The sequence below is a fragment of the Elephas maximus genome, chromosome 17, assembly GCF_024166365.1.
Source record: "Elephas maximus indicus isolate mEleMax1 chromosome 17, mEleMax1 primary haplotype, whole genome shotgun sequence".
In the NCBI taxonomy this organism is placed as follows: Eukaryota; Metazoa; Chordata; class Mammalia; order Proboscidea; family Elephantidae; genus Elephas; species Elephas maximus.
Window position 1 is genome coordinate 90,162,287 of NC_064835.1, and position 8,051 is coordinate 90,170,337.

An 8,051-nucleotide genomic window follows, 5' to 3' on the forward strand; every position below is an offset into this window, starting at 1 on the left:
TGCTCCAGGGATTACAGTGTACCCACTTAACATTTACAGTCTACTTGGAGTACTCGTGTTACCCCTTCAAGTGGAGTGCAGAAAGCTTAGCACCATGGAGTTCCCCTTAACTGCCCCGTCTGTGTCATACTTTATGATTGTATCTGCACGCGCCGACATCTCATCAGACAGTAGCTTAATCTTTGCTTTCAACCATCAAATGTGTTTTAAAAGAGGAATGGTCTATCATATTAACCCAGGTATTTGTCATTTCCATGGCTCTTTTCTCACTCTCGATGTTCCATGCTTCCTTCTAGTGTCTTTTTCTTCTGTCTGAGAACTTCTTTTAGAGTAGGTCTGCAGGCAACAGATTCTCTTCGTTTTTATTCATCTGAGAATGTCACCATTTCACCTTCATTCCTGAAGGATATTTTCACTGAACGCAGAACTCCAACCTGGTAGTTGTTTTTTCAGCACGTGGAACATGTTGCCTCTCCTCTTTGGCCTCCACGGTTTCTGACGAGAATCCACAGTCATTCAAATCATTGTTCCCCCACAGGTAATGAGCATCATTTTTTCTGTGGTTGCTTTCAAGACTTTTTTTTTCTTTATTTTCCAAATAAAGAAATGTTTGATTATCATGCGTCAGGACATGGATTTCTTGGTGTTTGTTTTTTTTTTTTAATTTCGGAATTTTTTAGCCATTATTTCTTTAAGTATTTTTTCAGCTCTGCCTTCTTTCTCCTTTCCTTCCAGAACGCCAGTGACCTGAATGTTAGACCCTTTTTTTACGATCCCTCAGGTCGCTGAGGCTCTGCTTATTTGTTTATTTTTCCAGACTGTTTCCTCTGTGTTGTTCAGACAGGGTGATTTCTGGTATTCTTTCTCCCAGGTCACTGGTTATTTCTTCTGTCTCTTCTATTCTGCTATGAACCCATTTTTATTTTGACCATTGTATTTTTTAGTTGTAAAACTTCCATTAGGTTTTCCTTCATATCATGTATTATTTTCTGAAACTTACTCTTTTTACCATTTGTTTCAAGAGGGTTTGTGACTGCTTGCTGGAAAGTTCCGTAATAACTGCTTTATAGTTTGTCAGGTGATCCTAACAGCTCCGTGTTTTTCTCAGGTGATTCTAACAGCTCCGTGTTTTTCTCAGGTGATTCTAACAGCTCCGTGTTTTTCTCACGTGATTCAAACAGCTCCGTATTTTTCTCAGGTGATTCCAACAGCTCCGTATTTTTGCTGTTGGCATCTTTTCCCAGGCAAGTTGATTCTCTTTTCCCAGGCAAGTCAGGTTTCCCTGGTTCTCCTACGCTGAAAAGCTATATTTCCTGGACGTTTTGAATATTATGCTATGAGACTTTGGGTCTTGTTTAAATTCCACGAAGAGTATTTTTGTTTTAACAGGCAACTTACCTGGTTAGGTTTGGGCTACAAGTTCCAACATACCTTCTGTTCACTGTGGTCCCAGTGTCTTCACATGCTATTCAAGTCTGTGCCATGTGTGTGTCATGCAGCGGCCAGCCTGGCTCCTGGGTAGTCATCTAGCTGCTAGTTCAGCTCTCAAAGTCTTTTATAAACTGATTAGGATCAGATCCTTTCATGTAGACCTGGGCTCGATTCAGATGTTCAGAAACAACTTCATAGGGTTGCTTTCCCCAGATCCTTCCTCAACCTCCCTGATACTTTCTGGTTCTGCGGGGCCCCTTTTTGCAGTCCTCCAGCCCGAAAGCTGGGGTTTAGTTACCCCACTCTGCTGCACTTGCCTCTGGGCATGAGAACTAGGGGAAAAGAAAGATAAACTCAGCCCCAGTTCAGAGAGACTTTGAATCCTGGTCTTTGTCCCCAATCCACCTGCTTCCATTTATTTTCAGAGTCTTTGTGGAGCCCTCCAATAGCTGCAGCGTGCGTTCTACCTACATGTTATGCCTGCATTCAGCAGGAGAGACTAGAAGGAGGCAGGTAGTCCATCTGACCCAGGACTGGAATCCATAGTCTGTGCTTTTAGAAAGAGCTGTTTGTTTTGTTTTTGAAATTCAGAAAAAGGAAGGTGCTATGGTGTGGTAGAAAGAATAAAATCTTTGATACCAGAAAGACTTAGTTACAACCCTGGCTCTATAATTTACCTTTTGGAGGCCTCAGTTTCTGAATGCATGAAATGGGGCATCCCCAAGACCACCCTTAAGTTCAATAATTCACTAGAAGGACTAACAGGACCCAGAAAAGCTGTTATACTCCCAGCTATGGTTTATTATGGCAAAATCAGTAAAGAAAATACGTATGAGGTGGAGTCCAAGTACGATCTGCCACCTGACATCACCCAGTGGAGTAACACGAACGGCATTTTATGTGACAAGTGTAAAGTGTTGCTGACCAGGGAGGTGCACCCACACCTTGGTGTCCTGGGTTTTCATTGGGGATCAGTCATGTGAGCATGCAGCACCTGTGTGACTGACCTCAGTCACTCAGACCCCAACCTGCCAGGGGTCAAACTGATACAGCATGGCCCAAAGCCTCAGGCACACAAGAACAGGCATTCCACATAAATCATACTGTTGTCATAAACTGTCTGATGTGGCCCAAGGCCTTGGACAGACAGAGAAGCTCTTATCAGGAACGATACTCAAAGGGTTCATAGGTCATCTCCCAGGAGACAAGCCAAGAGCCAGTCCTGAAGACCTTGGGAATATTCAGGGTTTGCACAGCCCAGCCCTGCTGAGTTAACCCTTTCCTGCACAGGCTTACATCTATCTTTCAGAGTTATTGTGAGAATTAAATGAGGTGGGTGCAAATATCTTGCTGTGCCTGGCATATAGAGGTAGATAGGTAGGTATGTAGACAGACAGCTGTTGTAGAGCTGACTCCAAGTCGTGGTGACCTTCTGTACAACAAAATTAATTTTGCCTGGTCTTGCAACATCCTTACCATCTCCAGCATGTTTGAGTCCCTTCTTGCGCCTGTTGTGGCAGTCCATTTCACCAAGGGTCTCCTTCACCTTCCCTGGCGCCCTATTTCACCAACTGTGATGGCCTCCTCCAGGCCTCGATCCTCCTGATGACACGGCCAAAGCCCATGAGTCAGACAGTGTTCTATTATGACCCATCAGGTTTTCACTGGTTCATTTTCAAGAGTGAATTCCCATGCCTTTCCTCCTAGTCTGTCTTAGTCTGAAGCTCTGCTGAAACCTGTCCCCTGTGGACGACCCTGCAGGTATTTGAGATGCTGGTGGCACAGCGTCCAGCAGCACAGGAACATGTGGGCCCCCAAAGCATGACAGACTCACAGATGGGTTGTGGACTGGGCACAGAATAGGTGTTTAATAAATATTGGCTATTATGATTCTTTGGGCAGAGATTTCAAAAGGACATTTGGGCTCAAGAGGAAGAAAAACAGTAGAATGTCATCCCAACTATACAATATATAAAAATTACAAGAAGTTGTGATTTGGGACATGTTTAGAGAAACCAGGATAGGATCAGAGAGGCCTGTCTGATGGCAGGGGTCTAAGGAGGACATACATAAATAATGAGGAGTGCAGTAATTTTGGGGAAGACACTCGTTTAAGGATAAATACAGAAGAGTAGCATTTAATAAATGTCCACATGGCCAAAACCCAGCATAACACAAGACTTGAGAAATAATCCAATGAAAACTCAAAAAGTCATTTTTAGCTATATTCAGAGATTGGAGAGGCAGAAGCCCATGGTTTGGTGAAGAACGGTGTAATGTTAACAGATAGCAAAAAGAAAGCAAAGGTACCTGCCTCGTGTAATGGAATTAAAACCAAATCAGAAGATTTTTAATTAGCAAATTTAAATAAGCAATAAGGACTCATTTTCAAAAATAGAAAGAAAAGTAAATTTAGGAAACTATAGAATTTGAGAATGATGTAAATCCAAGTTAAAATTCTAGAAAAGGCTATACAAGGTGGTTTTTGAGCAAAGATAAAAGAAAGTGATGGTCACTAGGAGCCTGTCTGTGTTCACTGTGGATAAGCCCTGCTGAACTCGTCTTACTTTCTTTCTTGGTCAGGTTACTGGAAGAGGAAATTTAGGGAAAGTCAGAGACATGATGTATCTTGATTTCAGCCAGCACTTTGTCAGACTCTCAGAATATCATTGTGGATGAGCTAGAGAAATATGAGCTCTCTGACATTCCGTTAAATACGTTCTAAGATGCTCAAATCGAAATATGCAGACCTACTTTGTTTATCCATTCATCTGTTGATGGACATAAATATTACTCATCCATAAAGGAAAAATTAACTCCTGACACGTGCTACAACATGGATGAGACTTGAAAACATCATGCAGGGTAAGATAAGTCAGTCACAAAAGGACAAATATCGTATGATCCTACTTACATGAAATATCAAGAATAGGCAAGTATATAGAGACCACAGTTTATCCGTGGTTACCCGGGACAGTTGGGACGGAGGGGAAAGGAGGACTCAACGGTTAGGGGACACTGAGAACGTCTTTTAAGGTGATGGAAAATTTTGGAGTGGATAAAGTTGATAGTAGCACGATATGATGAACATAATTAATGTCACTGAGCTGTACGTGTGAAAATGGTTGGGACGGCAAATGTTTGTGTTACATGTATGTTTGTTGTTGTTGTTGTTAGGCACTGTTGAGTTGATTTCAACTTATAGCGACCCCTGGTGACAGAGTAGAACTTCCCCGTGGGGTTTTCTAGACTGTAACCTATATGGGAGGAGATTGCCAGGTCTCTTCTCCCATGGAGTCACTGGGTGGGTTTGAACAGTCAACCTTTTGGCTAGCAGCCGAGCGCTTAACCATTGTGCCACCAGGGCTCCTTACATATATATTTACCACAAAAAATGCGTTAAAAAATAAAGAATAAAATCAGCCAGTGAAATGAAATACATATCTATATATAAATAGGTAGACAGACAGACAGGTAGATAGATAAATCAGCTGGGTTCTGTGGTACCAAGACATAAATGAGACTTGACACCCGTAAATCTCACAAAGAGGTAACAGACATATTTGGTGATTGAATCAAGATTCATGGCGATCTTCTGGGATTCCAGGGAAGTCAAACCAACAAGGTGATATTTTAAAAGAATGAATTTAAAATCCCTTTAGCTACTGTATATATATATAGCAGTTTATGGGGGAAAAGACTTAGCTGGCAGTGTCAGATGATCAAATATTTTGTGTAAATCAAATGGGCGTGACATTCATTCACTCATTTAATCAACAAATACATTGCGAATGCTATAAAAGCAAAAAGAAAACATATTAAAGCATGGAGTCCAAATCTAGGGCAGTAATGGTACTGTGTTCAGTTCTGGGAGACACACTGAAGAAGAAAAGTAGGAATTTACAAGAGGCCACCAGGTCCAAGGTGGTATAAATACTGGAAACTACGCCTTAAAAGGAATCTGTCAAGGTTGATCATCTTGAAGAGAGAAAAACTAGGCGGAGATGTGAAAAATATCTTTAAAATATTTAAGGTGTGTTATCTGGAAGCTTTTGTAGACTCTGGCTTTGTTCCTTGGGCAGCAGAAGTTACAGGATTTATAGCTTTGAGTTATGGAAAATTAGGTTTGAGCCAATCACAGTGTGTCAGCTCCTTTACCAGGTCCTAGGCATATGGTGAGCAGAATCAGATTCCTTTCCTCACAGAGATAATAACCCATGAATTCATATTCCAATGGAGAAGTGGCTCAGTACACAATGGCTCGTCCAACTGTTAGAGAATCTGATGCCTCTTAACACAGAGAGCTCCCATTTCTCGAACACAAAAAGAAAGACATCCAGGTTTCGTTTGAGAGACAGGTTGGGCTGATGGTGTTTCTCCTTCAACCTGGAGTCCTGGAAGCAACCAAGGACAAGGACACCTGTTTACCAGGACAAGCAGAGTCCTAAGGGGAGTCATAACTGTGGTCAAGGAGAAAAACCAGAGATGTGGTGCTGAGCATCAAATAAACAAGAGCCATAGACCGTCAGTAGGAAGATAGTTGAGTTAAAGAAAGGAAGAGCAGGCATAAGTCACGCTGTGAGGCTGTCAAAGCTAACTGACCGCAACAAAGCCTGTACCCATGCCCTCAACTGGGGACTTGTTTCCTAGGAGCTCTGTGGGCCCAAGTGGGCTTTGGTTTGAGTAAGACAAGACTGGACTGGAGGCTGGATAACTAGCTGTCAGGGATAAGAGATGGGATTTATGCCAAATATCTTCCATTCCTTTCTCCAGCTCTACTCACCACCCTTTTCTGCTCTATTCTGAGCCCAGGAGGCTGACCTAAATGTTCTGCATCACAGAACCCATTGCTCTCTGGCTCCAGTTGAGTTTAGATAGCAAGAAGTCCCAATTAGAGATTGGACAGTGAGAAGAGGGGGAGGTTGGTGTATTCCATCCCCTGCCTCCCTAAGAGTCATCTTGGGTTTTATGTGCTCCTTGTCTGAAGGTCATAGCTCCTCTTAAGGTGGCTGTGTCTACATAGCTCTCTCCTCTGGGTTCCAGGAACTGCTCCCTTCCCTCCTCCTTCCAAGCCTAGAGATGGTACAGCTTCAGAGTTCCTAGCCCTGGGGTACTGGACTATCCTTTGTGGTTCCCCTACATGTTGCCTATTGTTGTTGTGTGCTGTGGCACATAGCAACCCTATAACAGAGTAGAACTGCCCCATAGGGTTTGTTAGGCTGTGATATTTACAGCAGCAGATCACTAGGTCTTTTATTCTGCAGAGCCACTGGGTGAGTTTGAACCACCGACCTTTCAGTTAGCAGTTGAGTGCTAACCATTGTGCAACCAGAGCTCCTTATATCTTGCCTGGACCTTTATTAAAAAGCAAAACCAAAAACATTATTCAACTCTCCTTGATTTATCCTAATTTGAATGTGCCCATCTGCTTCTTTGTTGGACCCCAGATGACAGAGCATTCAACATTAAACGAGAATTTAAACTAGACTATTTCTAAGAATGCTTATACTCCTGTGATTTGGGATTTCTTATTGCTGACCTTATATTTTGTATACCCAAAAGTGATAAGGATAACATTCTGCACCTAGGGGTCCATACTGAATATTTTTGTAGTGAATATGAAGTTCACCTAGGGCTTTGGGATTCAGTTTAGCCACATAATGTATCATTTTTATATGACATTAATGTTTTCAGGATGTAGTGCAGTATTTTGCAGTGATTTTATCACCATGTCTGTGAGGTCAGCTAACATCTTTACTGCTGTTATGTGTAAGAGGCAAAGGAAGCTTAAATTGGCCAAGCGACTACTGCCCAGAACTTGGCATGTTCATAAAAGAGCCATATTTAGTCTTAAGTCTCTTTGTAAACAAGCTGTTAAGCCACACTGTGACCCTTTCTGTGAAGACCGAATAATTGAGACTCAGCATAATGATGCTGTTTCAAGGATGTCCAACCTCAAGACAAGAATGAAGAGACTGCATTGTCTACGTGACTCTGGACGTGACCGTGGAGCCTGATGTTCCACAGAAGACACGTTGTCTTCTGCTGTGAAGATCCTTTCCATTTGAAGAGACTGCGTTGTCTACGTGACTGTGGATGTGACTTTGGAGTCTGATGTTCCACAGAAGACACGTTGTCTTCTGCTGCGAAGATCATTTCCATTTGAAGAGACTGCGTTGTCTACGTGACTGTGGACGTGACTTTGGAGTCTGATGTTCCGCAGAAGACACGTTGTCTTCTGCTGCGAAGATCATTTCCATTTGAAGAGACTGCGTTGTCTACGTGACTGTGGACGTGACTTTGGAGTCTGATGTTCCACAGAAGACACGTTGTCTTCTGCTGTGAAGATCCTTTCCATTTGAAGAGACCGTGTTGTCTACGTGACTGTGGACATGACTGTGGAGTCTGATGTTCCACAGAAAACACGTTGTCTTCTGCTGTGAAGATCCTTTCCATTTGAAGAGACTACATTGTCTATGTAACTGTGGACGTGACTTTGGAGTCTGATGTTCCGCAGAAGACATGTTGTCTTCTGCTGTGAAGATCCTTCCCATTTGAAGAGACTGCGTTGTCTACGTAACTGTGGACGTGACTGTGGAGTCTGATGTTCCACAGAAGAC